The following is a 19143-nucleotide window of genomic DNA, read 5'->3' as shown; positions in this document are numbered from 1 at the left end:
CATGGATAAAACACAAATGTTTGCTGAAGACCTTCATCCTATTTAACCCTTGCTATTCTCAATTTCTGACAGTTTATATTGTACTTGGATTTGTACAAGAGTTGGTCAGATGATTGTTTTATTGCTCATATTATAAAACACATATATGCCAGAGGAGGTTTTTGTGACCTATTCACAAAAAACAAATTTCCTCTGAGATTTTGGAAAGTATCAAAAGAAAAATAAAATGCTATTTCCATGTCAGCATATGACATGTAGATAAAATGAACTCCTTCCTCCTCTCCCAGTGCTGCTTGTGGCTCATTCAGTGTGGACCTGGTGCCTCTTTTGTGAAGTGGCAGCTGAGGAAACTCAGGCACTTGCCATGGCTGATGAAAAGTGAGCGGAGGGAGCCAAGATGAAGAACAACGATCATATTAATGTGAAGGTGGCGGGTCAGGATGTCTCTGTGGTGCACGTTTAAGATTAAGAGGCACACCACTTAGTAAACTAACGAAAGCCTACTGTGAACCCACAGGGTTTGTCAATGAGGCAGATCAGATTCTGACTTGACAGGCAGCCAATCAGTGCAACAGAGAGACCTGCACAGCTGGAAATGGAGGGTGAAAATACCACTGATGTGTTCCAGCTGCAGACAAGGTGTCTACTAAAAAGGGAACCTGCTACTGTACTCCAGAACTCGGTGCCAACAGACCAAGAAGACATTTGTAATTAGAAAACCACAATTTGGTTCCACCACATCCTGACTACTAGAGTACAGTTTTATCTATTCTTTCATTTTCCCCTCCCCCATTCCTTTACTGTACATAAGGTAACTGTATGTATACAAGCATGCTACATTTTTTTTTTTAACTAAATGGCCAATAGTATGTTTGATCAACATCAAATGAAGATGGAAATGGGGAAAAATACCGGCTCTGTGAATAAACCCCCCTTTCTCCATTAGTGGCATGCTCACCCAGCTCTTAGCTATCTTCCAAGTAAGTTACTTTTCTCTGTTTCACAACAACAAAAAAGGACATAAAAAATCTTGCACACCTTGTTTGATTGGAGAATTTTAATGTTTTTTATTTATCATTGTAAAACCAAGGACAATTTTATAACTTTTATGTATGTAGCTGTTACATGTAGGGCATTCTCTCTCTCAGTAGGTATAAATTACTCTAAAAGTGAATCGTAGACAGTTTTCCCTTCTAGTCAAGCAACTTGTTTAAATAAACTTCTTGTTTAAAATGAAGAAAAAAAACTTTCAGTGACATAGGAAAATGCTTATATGTTAAATTGTAAAAATGTGTACATTTAAAAAAATTATCAGAATGTATACACAATGTCATTTATAACAACAAAAAAACTGCAAACAACTTAAATGCTCCCAAATAGATTTAGCAAATTATACAGCACTAATATAGCAGAATACTTCACAGCAATTAAAAACTGTTGTAAAGAAATTATTTTCTCTTCTTCCTATCACCCCACTCCCAAGGTCTAGTTATTTTTACCTTAAAAAAATTACCTAGTAACTAATCAGTTCACAATACTTTGGCAAAAGTCCTGGTCCCAGAATTCATTCCTGGATCTTATAGTATGAAATAAATCAACAGAGGGCTGAACCTAAAACAGGTGGAGGACTATGAGGCCTTAGGGATCTTCAAGTTTATGGCTATAAGAAAGTATAAATTAGGATCTGCAAAGAAAAATGGCTTTAAATTTGTCCTAGACTATCCAAATAACACGAGACTTATTATCTGTAACTTATTTCCTTTTTACACTCATTTAAATAGCTTACTGGATGGGCTGTACTTCTGACAAGTGGATCCAAGGGATAGAGCATGAGAGCTGGGGATGAAAAAGCTCTTAATATCAAAAGATATTTCTCTTTGGTCTCCAAGGCAGTGGTGACATGAAGTTCCTACGATTAGCAGGAAAGCACTGAGATGAGAAGCCTCTCTACAGTATTTGGCAGAGACACAATACTCTTGTATTTTATCTCCTATAGAAGAAATTATGAAATTCTACCATTAGCAATGCCCACAGCTAAAAACAGAATGAAGAAAAGACAATCCTAAATATTAACCTGTTAAAATAATATATGTCACTTTTGGTCAACAGTAAGCTCATAAGATACCACATGCATAACAAGAGAAAATTCTTACTAGGACCTAAATGGAAACTGGAAGCATTTATGTGAATTATTCAACACGAAAGGGATGGTAGGGTTTCATGCTATTATTTCACACCCAATCTGTGGCTTCTGGAGACCTCCAATTCCTACTTCATGTGGGCCAAATGCCAGGATGCACTATTTTGACAACTAGTCTTGGCTATCATGCCACTTTATTTATCTGAAGACTGCTGGAATATTGACTCCAGTTACCTAATGTCGTTAAGATATCCTCTTCAATGACAGATCTGGGTGTCAAATGAGACTTTACAGTTGTCAGAAGTCTCTTTCTGATGAATGTGCTTATTTTGTAACCCCATTCCTCTCTTCAGTCCTTACGGGACTCTCACACTGTAGGTTGTGCATGTCACTACAGAATTTCCAAAAATATCAGGTATCTGATTTGTGTTTCCACTACTCATAAAGGAATGGCACTTCTATGCATGCTTAAGCTGTACTTTAAAAGAACAGGTGCCGCTCAACGAGGGTATATACAAATAGGCCACATGCATGAAGAGGTGCTCCACATCACCATCGAAGATGCAAACCAAAGCCACAAAGAGATACCACCTCACACCCATTGGGATGCTATTATTTTTTTAAAAAACAAAACAACAAAAAGAGAAAATAACAAGTGATTGATGAGATGCAGAGAAATCAGAACACTTGTGCACCTTTAGGGACTGTAAAATGGTGCAACTGCTGGGCAATATAGCATTATATTTCTTCATAAAATAAAAAATATAGCAACCATATGATCCAACAATACCAGTTCTGAGCATATAACCAAAAGAACTGAAAGTAGGATCTCAAAGACATATTTCCACATGCATGTTCATAGCAGCACTATTCACAAAAGCCAAGAGGCGGAAGCAACCCATGGAGGGATGGGATGAAAGGATAAACAAAACAGGGTATATACACACAATAGAATATTATTCAGCCTTAAAAGGAAGGAAATCCTGTCACATGCTACAAGATGTTTAAACCTTGAGGATACTATGCCAAGTAAGACAGTCACAAAAAGACAAACCCTAAATGACTCCATTTATGTGAGGTACCTAAATAGTTTAATTCATAGAAACAGAAAGTAAAATGGTGGTTACTAGGGCTGGGAAGTGGGAAAGGGATACCTATACTGTGATTGCGAGTTATGGGGCCCATTCATCCCCTTACCCTTGCCTCCAAACCCACTGTCCCAATCCTTCTTTTCCCTTTGGTAACTACTAGTCCCTTCTAGGGAGTCTGTGAGTTCGCTGCTGTTTTATTCCTTCAGTTTTGCTTTGTTGCTATACTGCACAAATGAGTGAAATCATTTGATGCTTCTCTTTCTCTGCCTGGCTTATTTCACTAAGCATAATACCCTCCAGCTCCATCCATGTTGTTGCAAATGGTAGGATTTGTTTTCGTCTTACGGATGAATAACTTTTTGAATCTATGATCTTGTTTTCTACAGGTAAACTACTAGGAGTGGAATTCATTTTTTTTCTTATTTTGGTATCACTAATGTACAATTATGTAAGCAACATTATGGTTACTAGACTCCCCCCATTATCAAGTTCCCACCACATACCCCATTACATTCACTGTCCAACAGGGTGTAGTAAGATGCTATAGAATCACTACTTGTCTTCTGTGTTGTACTGCCCTCCCCGTTCCCCACACACACACCATGTGTGGTAATCATAATGCCCCTTTTCCCCCCCTTATGCCTCCCTTCCTACCCATCCTCCCCAGTCCTTTTCCCTTTGGTAACTGTTAGTCCATTCCTGGGTTCTGTAAGTCTGCTGCTGTTTTGTTTCTTCAGTTTATTCTTTGTTCTTATACTCCACAGATGAGTGAAATCATTTGATACTTGTCTTTCTCCACCTGGCTTATTTCACTGAGCATAATACCCTCTAGCTCCATCCATGTTGTTGCAAATGGTAGAATTTGTTTTCTTCTTATGGCTGAATAATATTCCATTGCGCATATATACCACCTCTTCTTTATCCATTCACCTACTGATGGACACTTAGGTTGCTTCCAATTCTTGGCTATTATAAACAGTGCTGTGATAAACATAGGGGTGCATCTGTCTTTTTCAAACTGGGCTCCTGCATTCTTAGGGTAAATTCCTAGGAGTGGAATTCCTGGGTCAAATGGTATTTCTACTTTAAGTTTTTTGAGGAACCTCCATACTGCTTTCCACAATGGTTGAACTAATTTACATTCCCATCAACAGTGTTAGGAGGGTTACCCTTTCTCCACATCCTCGACATTTGTTGTTCCTTGTATTTTGGATGTTGGCCATCCTAACTGGTGTGAGGTGATACCTCATTGTGGATTAAATTTGCATTTCCCTCATAATTAGCAATGTGGAGCATCTTTTCATGTGCCTGTTGGCCATATGAATTTCTTCTTTGCAGAAGTGTCTGTTCAGCTTCTCTGCCCATTTTTTAATTGGCTTATTAATTTTGGGGTTTTGAGGCAAGTCAGTTCCTTATAAATTTCAGATGTTAACCCCTTGTCAGGTACATCATTTACAAATACATTCTCCCATACAGTAGGATGCTTTATTGTGTTACTAATGGTGTCCTTTGCTGTACAGAAGCTTTTAGTTTGAAGTAGCGTCATTTGTACATTTTTGCTTTTGTTTCCCTGGCCTGAGGAGATGTGTTCAGGAAAAAGTTGCTCATGTTTATATTCAAGAGATTTTTGCCAATGTTTTTCTCTAAGAGTTTTATGATTTCTTGACTTACATTCAGTTCTTTGATCCATTCCAAGTTTATTTTTGTGTATTGGGTTTGACAATAATCCAGTCACATGTAAGAGAATGGGTTTGCATTCTCTTACATGTAGCTGTCCAGTTTTGCAAACACCAGTTGCTGAAGAGGCTGTCATTTCCCCACTGTATATCCATGGCTCCTTTATTGTATATGAATTGGTCATATATGCTTGGGTTTATCTGGGCTCTCTCTTCTGTTTCATTGATCTGTGAGTCTCTCCTTGTGCCAGAACAGATTGTTTTGATTATTGTGGCTTTGTAGTAAAGCTAAAAGTAGTTAGGAAGCATAATCCCCCCAGCTTTGTTCTTCCTTCTCAGGATTGCTTTGGCTATTCGGAGATTTTTGTGGTTCCACATGAATTTTAGAACTATTTGTTGCACTTTGTTGAAGAATGCTGACGGTATTTTTTTTTGTATCGTTAATCTACAATTACATGAGGAATATTATGTTTACTAGACTACCCCCATCACCAAGTACCCCCCACATACCCCATTACAGTCACTGTCTGCTTGATGGTATTTTGGATAGGATTGCATTGAATCTGTACATTGCTTTAGACAGAATGGCCATTTTGACAATATTAATTTTTCCTATCCATGAGCACAGGATCTATTTTGATTTTTTGGTGTCTTCTTTAATTTCTTTCACATCTTGTAGTTTTCAGGGTACATGTCATTCACCTTCTTGCTTAGGTTTACTTCTAGATATTTTGTTCTTTTTGATGAAATTGTAAATGGAATTGTTTTCCTGATCTCTTTCTGCTAGTTCATCATTAGTATATAGGAATGCAATAGATTTCTGTGTATACATTTTGTATCCTGCAACTTTGCTGAATTGTTATTAGTTCTAATAGTTGTTTGGTAGGTTCTTTAGGGTTTTCTATGTACAATATCATGTCATCTGCAAGCAGGGACAGTTTAACTTCTTCCTCACCAATCTGGATGCCTTTTATTTTTGTGTTGTCTAATTGCCATGGCTAGGACAGCCAGTACTATGTTGAATGAAAGTGGGGAGAGTGGGCATCCTTGTCTTGTTTCCGATCTTAAGAGCAAAAGCTTTCAACATTGTTAAGTATGATGCTGGCTGTGGGTTTGTCATATACGGCCTTTATTAAGTTGAGGTAGTTATCATATAAACTCTTTTTGTTGAGAGCTTTTATTATGAATGGATGTTGAATTTTGACAAATGCTTTTTCAGCATGTATTGGATGATCATATTTTTTATCCTTCTTTTAATGTGCTGTGTAATATTCATTGATTTAGAAATATTGTACAAGCCTTGCATCCCTGGACTAAATCTCACCTGGGCATGCTGAATGATCTTTTTGATGTATTTTTTAATTTGGTTTGCTAGTATTTTGTTGAGGATTTCTGCATCTATGTTCATCAGGGATATTGGTCTGTAATTTTCTTTTTTTGTGGTGTCTTTGCCCAATTTTGGTATTAGAGTGATGTTGGGCTCATATGAGTTTGGAAGTATTCACTCTTCTAGTTTTTGGAAAGCTTTTAAGGAGGATGGGTATTAGGTCTTCATTGAATGTTTGATAAAATTCAGCAGTGAAGCCATCAGGTCCAGGGCTTTTGTTCTTGGGTAGATTTTTTATTACTGATTTAATTTCATTGCTGGTAATTGGTCTGCTCAGATTATGTTTCATCCTGTGTCAGTCTTGGAATGTTATATTTTTCTAGAAAATTATTTATTTCTTCTAGGTTATCCAAATTGTTAGCATATAATTTTTCACAGTATTCTCTAAAAATCTTTGTATTTCTGTGGTGTCCATACTGATTTTTCTGTTCTCATTTCTGGTTCTCTTTATTTGTGTACACTCTCTTTGTTTTCTTGATAAGTCTGGCTAGGGGTTTATCTATTTTGTTTATTTCCTCAAAGAACCAGCTCCTGGTTTCATTGATTCTATTGTTCTACTGTTCTCAATTTTACATATTTCTGCTCTGATCTTTTTTATGTCCCTCCTTATATTGACTTTGGGCCTCATTGATTCTTCTTTTACTAGTTTCAATAATTGTGAGTTTAGACTGTTCATTTGGGATTGTTGTTCTTTATTGAGGCAGGTCTGTACTGCTATATACTTTCCTCTCAGAATTGCCTTCCCTTTATCCTACAGGTTTTGGGCTGTTGAGTTGTTTGCATTTGCCTCCATATATTGCTAGATCTGTTTTTATTTGGTTTGATCCATTGATTATTTAGGAGAATGTTGTTAAGCCCCCATGTGTTTGTAGATTTTGTTTTCTTTGCATAATTTCAATTTCTAGTTTCATATCTTTGTGGTCTGAGAAGTTGGCTGGCACAATTTCAATCTTTTTGAGTTTACTGAGGCTCTTTATGTGGCCTAGTATATGATCTATATTGGAAAATCTTCCATGTACACTTGAGAAGATGTGTATCCTGCTTCTTTTGTGTAGAGTACTCTACAGATATGTTAGGTCCATGTAGATCAGTGCCACTGTCTCCTTACTTATTTTCTGTCTGGTTGATCTGTCTTTTCATGTGACTGGTGTGTTGAAGTCTCCAAGAATGAATGCACTGCATTATATATTGCTCTTTAATTGTAATTGTTTTACATATTACATGATCTTATATAGGGTGCACAAATTTAAAAAAATTTTTTTTATTAAGGTATCATTGATATACACTCTTATGAAGGTTAGAAGGTTTCACAAGAAACATAATATGGTTATTACATTCACCCTTAAGTCCCTCCCATACCCTATTGCAGTCACTGTCCATCAGTGTAGTAAGATGCCACAGAGTCCCTATTTGTGTTCTCTGAGCTACACTGCTTCCCCGTGACCCCACATAAACCATGTGCACCAATCATGATACACCCACAACCCCCTTCTCCCTCCCCCTCTCCCGACCCATCCACCTCCACCCCTCCCCCTTTGGTAACCACTAGTCATTTCCTGGAGTCTGTGAGGCTGCTGCTTTTTTGTTCCTTCAGTTTTGCTTCATTGTTATACTCCACAAATGAGGGAAATCATTTCGTATTTGTCTTTCTCTGCCTGACTTATTTCACTGAGCATAATACACTCTAGGTCCATTCATGTTGCTACAAACGGTAGGACTTGTTTCTTACGGCTGAATAGTATTCCATTGTGTATATGCATCACATTTTCTTTATCCATTCATCTACTTATGGACACTTATTTGCTTCCATTTCTTGGCTATTGTAAATAGTGCTGCAATAAACATAGGGCTGCATATGTTTTTCTGAAACTGGGATCCTGCATTCTTAGGGTAATACATAGGAGTGGAATTCCTGGGTCAAATGGTACTTCTATTTTGAGTCTTTTGAGGAACCTCCATACTGCTTTCCACAATGGTTGAACTAATTTACATTCCCACCAGCAGTGTAGGAGGGTTCCCCTTTCTCTGCATCCTTGCCAGCATTTGTTGTTCCTAGTCTTTTCTCTGTTGGCCATGCTAACTGGTGTGAGGTGATATCTCCTTTTGGTTTTGATGTGGAGCATCTTTTCATGTGCCTGTTGGCCATCTGAATATCTTCTTTGGAGAACTGTCTGTTCATATCCTCTGCCCATTTTTTAATAGGGTTATTTGCTTTTGGGGGGTTGAGGCGAGTGAGCCTCTATATATTTTGGGCATTAACCCCTTGTCAGTTATGTCATTTACAAATATATTCTCCTATACTGTAGGATGTCCTTTTGTTCTGTTAATGGTGTCTTTTGCTGTACAGAAGCTTTCTAGCTTGATGCAGTCCCACTTGTTCATTTTTTATTTTGTTTCCTTGCCCGGGAAGATGCATTCAGGAAAAAGTTGTTCATGTTTATATTCAAGAGATTTTTGCCTATGTTTTCCTCTAAGAGTTTTATGGTTTCATGACTTACATTCAGGTCTGTGATCCATTTTGAGTTTACGTTTGTGTATGGGGTTAGACAATAATCCAGTTGCATTCTCTTACATGTAGCTGTCTAGTTTTGCCAACACCAGTTGTTGAAGAGGCTGTCATTTCCCCATTGTTCGTCCATGGCTCCTTTATCATACATGAATTGGCCATATATGCTTGGGTTTATATCTGGGCTCTCTAGTCTGTTCCATTGGTTTATGGTTCTGTTCTTGTGCCAGTACCAAATTGTCTTGATTACTGTGGCTTTGTAGTAGAGCTTGAACTTGAAGAGTGTAATCCCCCAGAGCTTTATTCTTCCTTCTCAGGATTGCTTTACTATTCAGGGTCTTTTGTGGTTCTGTATGAATTTTAGAATGATTTGCTCTAGTTTGTTGAAGAATGCTGTTGGTATTTTTATAGGAATTGCACTGAATCTGTAGATTGCTTTAGGCAGGATAGCCATTTTGACAATATTAATTCTTTCTATCTATGAGCATGGGATGTGTTTCCATTTGTTGGTATCTTCTTTAGTTTCTCTCATGAGTTTCTTGTAGTTTTCAGGACAAAGGCCTTTCACTTCCTTGGTTAGGTTTATTTCTAGGTATTTATTCTTTTTGATGCAATTCTGAATGGAACTGTTTTCCTGATTCCTCTTTCTGCTAGTTCATCATTAGTGTATTGGAATGCAATAGATTTCTGTGTATTAATTTTGTATCCTGCAACATTGCTGAATTCAGCTATTAGATCTAGTAGTTTTGGAGTGGATTCTTTAGGATTTTTTATGTACGGTATCATGTCATCTGCAAACAGGGACAGTTTGACTTCTTACTTGCCAATCGGGATGCCTTTTATATCTTTGTGTTGTCTGATTGCAGTAGCTAGGCCCTCCAGAACTATGTTGAATAAAGGTGGAGAGAGTGGCCATCCTTGTCTTGTTCCCGATCTTAAAGGAAAAGCTTTCAGCTTCTCGCTGTTAAGGATGATGTTGGCTGTGGGTCTGTTATATATGGCCTTTTATTATGTTTAGGTACTTGCCCTCTATACCCATTTTGTTGAGAGTTATTATCATGAATGGATGTTAAATTTTGTCAAATGCTTTTTCAGCATCTATGGAGATGATCATGTGTGTTTTGTTGATGTGGTGGATGATGTTGATGGATTTTCTAATATTGTACCATCCTTGCATCCCTGGAATAAATCCTACTTGATCATGATGGATGATCTTTTTGATGTATTTTTGAATTTGGTTTGCTAATATTTTGCTGAGTATTTTTGCATCTATGTTCATCAGGGATACTGGTGTGTAATTTTCTTTTTTTGCGGTGTCTTTGCCTGGTTTTGTTAGAGTGATTTTGGCCTCATAGAATGAGTTTGGAAGAATTCCCTCCTCTTCTACTTTTTGGAAAACTTTAAGAAGGATGGGGTATTAGGTCTTCACTAAATGTTTGATAAAATTCAGCAGTGAAGCCATCTGGTCCAGGAGTTTTGTTCTTAGGTAGTTTTTTCATTACCAATTCAATTTTGTTGCTGGTAATTGGTCTAGTCAGATTTTCTTGTTTCTTCCTTGGTCAGCCTTGGAAGGTTGTATTTTTCTAGAAAGTTGTCCATTTCTTCTAGGTTATCCAGTTTGTTAGCATATAATTTTTCATAGTATTCTCTCAAAATTATTTGTATTTCTGTGGTATCTATAGTGATTTTCCCTTTCTCATTTCTGATTTTCTTTATGTGTGTAGACTCTTTTTTTCTTGACAAGTCTGAGTAGGGGTTTGTCTATTTTGTTTATTTTCTTGAGGAACCGCTCCTGCTTTCATTTTCATTGATTCTTTCTATTGTTTTATTCTTCTCAATTTTATTTATTTCTGCTCTAATCTTTACTATGTCCCTCTTTCTACTGACTTTAGGCCTCATTTGTTCTTTTTTAAGTTTTGTTAATTGTGAGTTTAGACTGTTCAGATGGGATTGTTCTTCTTTCCTGAGGTAGGCCTGTGTTGTAATATACTTTCCTCTTAGCATGGCCTTTGGTGTGTCCCACAGATTTTTGCGGTGTCGAATTATTTTTGTCATTTGTCTCCACATATTGTGTGATGTTTTTATTTGGTTGTTGATCCATTGATTATTTAGGAGTATATTATTAAGCCTCCATGCATTTGTGGGCTTTTTCATTTTCTTTGTGTATTTATTTCTAGTGTCATACCTTGTGGTCTGAGAAGCTGGTTGTGCAGTTTCAATCTTTTTTAATTCACTGAGGCTCTTTTTGTGGCCTAGTATATGATCTCTTCTTGAAAATGTTCCATGTGCACTTGAGAAGAATGTGTATCTATTCCTTTTGGATGGGGTGTTCTGTAGATGCCCCTTAGGTCCATCTGCACTTGAGAAGAATGTTTATCTATTCCTTTTGGATGGGGTGTTCTGTAGATGTCCCTTAGGTCCATCTGTTCTAATACGTTGTCTCCTTACTTATTTTCTGTCTGGTTGATTTGTCCTTTGGAGTGAGCGGTGTTGAAGTCTCTTAAAAGGAATGCATCTCATTCTATTTCCCCCTTCAATTCTGTTAGTATTTGTTTCACATATGTAGGTGATCCTGTGTTGGGTGCACAGACATTTATAATAGTTACATCCTCTTGTTGGACTGACCCGTTTATCATTATGTAATGTCTTTTTTTGTCTCTTGTGACTTTCTTTGTTTTGAAGTCTATTTTGTCTGATACAAGTACTGCAACTCCTGCTTTTTTCTCCCTATTGCATGAAATATGTTTTTCCATCCCTTTATGTTCAGTCTGTGTATGTCTTTGGGTTTGAAGTGACTCTCTTGTAGGCAGCATATAGATGTATCGTTTTTTTATCCATTTAGTGACTCTGTATCTTTTGATTGGTGAATTCAGATCATTTACATTTAGGGTGATTATTGGTAGGTGTGTACTTTTTCCATTGAAGGCTTTAAATTAGTGGTTACCAAAGGTTCAAGGGTAATTCCCTTATTATCTAAGAGTGTAATTTAAGTCAGTTAGTATGCAATTAAAAACACAACCTAAAGGTTGTTTATTTTTTCCTTTTTCTTCCTCCCCCATTCTTCATATATTCTGTATCATACTCTGTACTCTTTGTCTATCGTTTGATTGACTTCGGGCATAGTTGATTTGATTTTGCATCTGCTTAGTAATTAGTTAATCTACTTTCTTTACTCTGGTTTTATTTCCCCTGGTGACAGCTGTTTAGCCTTAGGAACACTTCCATGTATAGGAGTCCCTCCAAAATACACTGTAACGGTGGTTTGTGGGAGGTAAATTCTCTAACGTTTTTCTTATCTGGAAATTGTTTAATCCCTCCTTTAAATTTCAATGATAATCTTGCTTGGTAGGGTATTCTTGGTTCAGGGCCCTTTTGTTTCATTGCATTAAACATATCATGCCACTCCCTTTTGGCCTGTAAGGTTTCTGCTGAGAAGTCTGATGATAGCCTGATGGGTTTTCCCTTGTATGTCATCTTTTTTCTCTCTCTAGCTGCTTTTAAAAGTTTGTCCTTTTCCTTGATCTTTGCCATTTTAATTATTATATGTCTTGATGTTGTCTTCCTAGGGTCCCTTGTGTTGGGAGATCTCTGGAGGCCCAAGACCTGAGGGACTATTTCTTTCCCCAGACTGGGGAAATTTTCAGCAATTATTTCCTCAAAGAGACTCCCCCTTTTTTTCTCTCTTCTTCTTCTGGTGACCCTATATAATATGAATATTGTTCCTTTTGGATTGGTTGCATACATCTCATTATTCTTTCACTTGTAGAGATCCTTTTTTCTCTCTGTGCCTCAGTTTGTTTTTCCATTCTCTAATTTGTTTCATTTACCATCTCCTCTACCTCATCTAATCTACTTTTACATCCCTCCATTGTATGTCTCATTTCAGATACTGCATTTTTTCAAAATATCTATCTCTATGTTGAAGTCCTCCCTGAGATCGTGAATATTTTTCTGTAGCTTCATGAGCATGTTTATGACTTTTATTTTGAAATCTTTATCAAGAAGTTCAGGGATTTCTGTTTTACTAAGCCCTCTGTTATTTTTTCTTGTAATTTTGTTTGGGCCAAATTCCTTTGCTGCTTCATTTTTTCAGTGTTTCCTATGGAATAATACTTTTTGTAGGTGGCACCCTCTAGTGCCAAGAAGCTCTACCTCTTGTGTGGGAGCCCCAGAGGTTGCCAGCCAGTGGGTGTATTGCTTTACCTTGTTTGTAGTGAGCTGTGTGGACCATCAACTGATTGTGCAAGCAGGGAAAATACTCTCTGGAGCTGCCATGCAGCTGCAGCAATGGTGGGGGACAGGTGAGCAGAACCAGCACCTGCAGGGAGGAAAGAACTTGACTGGAAGAATTTCCTGGTTTCCCGACTGCAATGCCTGCCTCCACTGCCAGGGCCAGTGGGCATTGCGTGCAGAGTGGAGCCTCTGTACTACGCCCCTGTAGCTGCCATGGGTGGAGCCACCCTCTGGCTTGCCTAGAGCAATGGTGGGTTTGGCAGCTGAGCAGGACCAGTTCCTGCCAGGAGGAAGGAGTGACAGGCTGCATATCACAGTGGGGGGCTTTGGCACTGCATTGCCAGCCAGGGGATGGAATGTCTGAAGCTCCTGAAAGTTCAACCTGCTGGCTGGTGTGCCGGGAAGATTTTGTCCACCTGTCCTTTCTCCTGAGCAGCAAGTTCTATGTAATCCTTGCCTCTTCAGCAGTCCTCTCACTGCTGGGAAGTCTTTCAAATTGCCCATCTTTCTTTTGTCCTGGGGCATCAGTTGTGTATACCTGTTCTCCACAAGCAGCTAGAATATCAGTCTCTCTAAGTATTTCATCCATCTTTGCTCTTCAATCCCAATAATCTCCAGAGCACCACGTAATGTGGGTTCGTGCTCCTGAAGCAGACCTCCAGGGCTGGGTGTTCAGCAGTTATGGACTTCTACTCCCTCCCAGCCTTGTTTTTCGTCCTCTCACTTGTGGGCTTGGGTGGGGGAAGGGCTTGGGTCCTGCTGGATTGTGGCTTTGCTATTCTATCCTTTTCTGTGAGGTCTTCTCTTTTTCCTCAGTCTGTTCTCCAACCTTCAGGTTGCTTTTTCAGGATTAGTTTTATTAGTTATATTTTCGTGTTTTATGTGTCTTTGGGAGGATGTTCCTGCCTCACTTCTCACACCACCATCTTTCTTCCCCCCACCTACAAAATATTAACTGCTTCATTCATCAAATATCTCATGTGCTGAATGCTGTACCGAACACATGTCATACGTTAATTGGCATTGCCCCACAGCAATTTATGTTCTGAAAGAATACAAGTTCACAACTACAGAAAATAAATTATCTCATTAATGACAACTTAGAATTGTTCCAATGTACCTGTTTTCCTATGTAGCCAACCTGACTTCATCTGAAATAAGCTAAATAAAGGGGCAAACTACTCTGCTACATAAATCTGTCTTTTATGTTCAAACATTTTAAGCTAATGAAAGTAAAGTCGATTACAAAAGGTAACTAATTAGCCCTTGGGATCCCCATCATAACACTTATCCCCACATATTTTATTTTTATGTTTACACTTTATTCTCCCCAAGCAAAAGTTAAAAGGTACAGCAGTGGTTCTTAAGCTCTTTTCATTTACAACTCGATGGCATAACAGAATCACAAAATTCTGTGCATGCATATATTTTTTGGAGGGTTTCATAACTTTGATTCCTAGAGAAGTCTGTGACCCAAAGAAACACTGAGAACCATTATTCTAGACACACTTAAATGAAATAAATCTAGATGTAAATTACACTTTAGGGTCATTATAAAAGGAGAGTGATCAATGTCCTAACTGAGGACACTGTTTCACTGCCACAGACCTTCTGTGGACTTGGGTTAATCCTGACCTAGTGTGTGGGAGAAGTCTGTCTTTATATCCCCAGTGTCTAGCATATCAAATCTGACCTTAAATGGGCTCTCAACAGATGTTTGTTGAAGTGAAGTTGTACGGGTGCTTAAGAAATCTGTTGAATAAGACAGACTGCCCATGGTAACATGATATACTGAGCTATTTCCAAGATACATACAAAAAATCATGTATATTCTGTCCTGAGGAAGGTTTTTGTGTAAAGCATACTTGTTTTCCTCCTGGATAAATGGAAAGAGGCTGAATTTCCAAAGGATTTACTTGTATTTTTTTTCTTTAATTTCAAAATGCTGACTTTAGAGGAGGAGTAAATTATAGACTACAGTAAAGCCCTGGAAACCACTGTAGAGGAAATAATTGTGTATTTTAGTGAATAACAACAGTAGTCTTCTAAACTGAGCACTTGATGTCTTGAGAACAGCAGTTGAGGGAGTAACCAATAGTTAATCACTTTTATTATTTACATTTTGAAAAATGTTTTGAAACACCATTCCCATCTCCTATTCTACAGCCTTCACAGTTTCAGGACTACTGCTGACCTGGGAAGAGGGAAAGATTATAAAAGAGAAAAAAATAATAATGTATTTACTAAGTTAGCTTACTTCTAAGTATCTATGACTTGTAATCTCTCTTAGGTAACAAAACCCATCCCTCTCTAATCTACTATATTAAGGATTTGGGGTTTTATTTTGACTTAAAATTACTCCCCTTTAAGCCTCTAAGTGTAAGCAAAAAATGGTTTAACATACAAAATATTCCAGTTTGACATACTTAGAAATGTTTGAAATGGTGAGATAACACTAATAATCAAAAGGCAACCAAGAATGAAATCCTTTTTCACAAAAACTTCTATTTATTCATATTTCTTTCTTTCTATTGTACCTTTGCTCCATGAGAAAAAAGTGTTTCCCTTAAATGCCATGCAACTCCAACTTTTAAATATTCTTCATCTGGAAATTCATCAAAGACTTTTTGAAAGCTTAAAATACGGCACTAGCTCTCTTCATTCCCTCAAAAAAAACCATAGATTAGCAAGGCCTGATTGACTTTATAGAAACCAGATGGCCTCTCCCTTAATGTTTGTTTCTGTGATCTTTTGATTCTGGATTCTCATCTTCAAACACTTCTCAACTATTCATTTCATCAAAGTCTAGATTAAAAATTGGATGGCTCTCTATATATAAAAATGGAAAGACTGTGAACATACATTTTTAAATGAAAACAAAAAGATACAGAAAAATACTTAGAGCTAATCCCATTCATCTTACAAAGACATTATGAACATGTATTATCTATGTATATAAATAAAGAAACGGGTCTGAAGGATATACCAACTATTCACAATGACTGGAGAGAAGAAGGGGAATTTAGGGTTGGAGAAATTATATTTTTACTCCAGATTCTTCCATATTATTTAAAATTGTGAAACTGCTTTAACATTAAAAAAAATTATTAAGCCTGTTTTATAAAATATGTGGACTTAGAACACCTTAACAGCATTTTTAGTATCTGGCATTGTGGACATCAATATTTTTAATGCAAAAAAGCAAGGTATTTTTCTTCAACAGGATATTTTTAAAGCTATTTTTTCTATTCTAAAATCTTGTTTGAACATTAAATATCAGTAAGTACGTAATAAATACGTGCCAAATACTTCAAAAGGAGATATTTAAAATATAAGTTTTTCAGCGGTATCACTTTCAATCAGTGTTTATTTAGATTTTTATTAATTTTACTTCTCAACATACATTACCATCTTGGTCAACAAACAACCCAATAAATATGCCAAAAAGAAAAACAAAACTCACTCACTTATAAAGACCTACTGAGAAGGAACTACTGCTGACCCTTGAACAACGTGGGAGTTAGGAGCGCTGACCCCATTGTCCAGTCAAAAATCCACATACAGCTTTTGAGTCCACAAAAAATTAACTGCTAGTAGCCTACTGTTGACCAGATATATTACCAATAAACATCAATTGTTGATTAACACATATTTTGTATGTTACATGTATTATATGGTATATTTACTTGTTGCATGTATTTTATGGTGTATTCTTACGATAAAGTTAAAGAAAATGTTATTAGGTAGTAAGGAAAATACATTCACAGTACTGTGCTGTTTACAGCATCTGTTTATAAGATGAATCGTCAGTACTTACATCAATATTATCTTATATGATACAAAACATTGTAGATACATGTATTACTAACACCAGACATCAGAAATGAAAAGATAATGTAAAGAAGAAATTCATATTTATTTACAGGCACAATTCATCCATTGATAATAAAGCAGTGGCAGTGTGACTGCTTTAGGGTAGCCAAGTGTTACTGACACAGCTGCTTCACAGTAGCCTAGCCTGTACACAAATGAATGAATGATCATAAAATTTTTATGGCATGCAGTATTACAGTCATATTCATAACAGTATTGGATTGGATGTACCTAACCTTTTCCTTAATTTTTTTCAGTATTTCTAGGCTAAGTGATTCCTCTGTGAATTTTTCCAAATTGTGGCAAATCTCCAAAATTTTTCTAATATATTTGCTGAAAAAATCCATGTATAAGAGGACCCAAGCAGTTCAAATCCATGTTGTTCAAGGGTCAACTGTAATTCAATTCCCCTTTCTCCATGCAAGAGTTTAAAGGGGGAGAAGTATTTATCTTACAATTTTGTCAGTTATACCTCAAGTAAGATGAATGAATAAATGAATGAATGGGGAGCAAAGTGTAAATCTTCAACCTTTTTCTCCTTCAAACTCCAACAGCTGTGGATGACTTCTGAAATTATCAAATGAGGATATATGTGAGGAAAAAGTTTATAAATAAAAATTGAAATTATAGGAGAAATTCCTTATCTCTGTCACAAGCAAAAACATGAAGTATTAAAATATATAATCCACTCTTCTTAAAATTCTATTTTTATTTTACCTTATTGCAAAGAGTAATATACAAATCTAAAAGGAGGTAACGTATAATATTTTAAAAATGGAAAAATTTGACATAAACATCAAAGAAGCAATCATATTCCAAGCAATAAGCACATTTAGTGCCTAGATCTTGGTCTTAAATACCAAGTTGCATTAAAAGGAACCAGAGCTCCTGAGAGAAGCAGTCAATTGCTGGGCTGGGTGGGGAAAATACAAGAGCCTGGAGTATCTTATGGTGCCACGAAGGAAAGAAGGAAGTACTCAAAAAGTATGGGAGTATCCAAAGGGTGTAGACGTCAACCTGAAAGAGTTCCCAATGTCCAAGGTCAGAAGAATTTGAGCAAAAAATAAATGATAGCATTGTATAACCTACAAAATAATGGGAAAGGAAGGGACAGAGGGACAGCTTTCCCTTACGGAAAAATTCCAGTTAATAAATGTACAAGGATGAAGAAACCTTTGGAATACCACAGTTAATAACGAAGGTAAGATTCACTGATAGATATTAAAATCAGCAGATAAAAGTGTGAGGAGAAACAGGGTATTTGCACAATCTCAAAGTATATCCACCAAGATATTAATTAACTGTAAAGGGGGAAAATAGCAACTTTACAATGGAGAAATCTCACATACACCAGCTGAACCAAGTGACCAAAGTTAACATCACCACAAGGACATATGCTTCTGCAGTCGGTATTCTTGCCAAAAACTTCAATCCAATCATTAGAAATTGTCAGAGAAGCGTATATTGAGAGTCATTATACAATACAACTAACCAGAACTCTTTACTCCTCAAGATCATGGAAAAATGAGGAACTGTTACACGTTGGAAGAAACGGAGGACACAACTCAATGCAATGACCCTGAACTGCATCCTGTAACTAAAAAAGGACAGTAGGGGAAAAACAGGCAAAATCTGAATATAACACTGTTGTTTAGTTAAATTTATTGTTGCATCAATGTTAATGTCTTAGTTTTGATAATTGTACTATGGTAAATTAACACTGGTAGACTCCATGTGATAAGTATATGGGAACTGTGTACCATTTTTGCAATTTTTCTGTAAGTCTAAAATATTTCAAAATATAAAAAAGTTTTAAAAAACAGAGTTTTCACTGTTTTAAAATTTAACATTACATATGTATTTTATAATAGAAATCTTTAATCACAGAAGATAAAGGAATAAAGTTCAATTACTATATAGATTCAAGTTCAGAAAACAAAAGAAATAGGAGGAACAATTAAAAAACTTAACCACAAATGGAGGAGGCTGGAAAATTCTTCTAAACAAGAATGCTGGCTCTGTTTAGCCAATTCCTGTTCTGTATGCTAAGCACATCCCCCGAAGAATGCAGCAAGCATTGACCAATGGCTTTACATACCAAACCTAACAAGAGCTTCTCACAGCAGTTCCACTGTAGTATTTCAAGTCATATGGTTTCAAAAGAACTCTTTAAAACTTTCACAAGTTGGTACCAATACAAGTGCTTTTAATTAAAATTGTTTTTCTCAATTCTTAAA

At 36.7% G+C, this 19143-nt stretch overlaps 1 protein-coding gene and 1 pseudogene across 6 annotated transcripts in view; one reads left to right on the top strand and one right to left on the bottom strand.

The window, feature by feature from the left end:
* SPAG9 (sperm associated antigen 9) overlaps positions 1-19143 on the bottom strand; it is a 163842-nt gene that overhangs the window by 60464 nt on the left and 84235 nt on the right. The gene's annotated exons all lie outside the window — the stretch shown is intronic.
* Positions 365-7020, top strand: LOC108402771 (small ubiquitin-related modifier 2 pseudogene; annotated as a pseudogene).

The sequence above is a fragment of the Manis javanica genome, chromosome 4 (assembly GCF_040802235.1).
Source record: "Manis javanica isolate MJ-LG chromosome 4, MJ_LKY, whole genome shotgun sequence".
In the NCBI taxonomy this organism is placed as follows: Eukaryota; Metazoa; Chordata; class Mammalia; order Pholidota; family Manidae; genus Manis; species Manis javanica.
The sequence above is the reverse complement of the archived record's forward strand: the minus strand, read 5'-3'. Positions and strand labels throughout refer to the sequence as shown.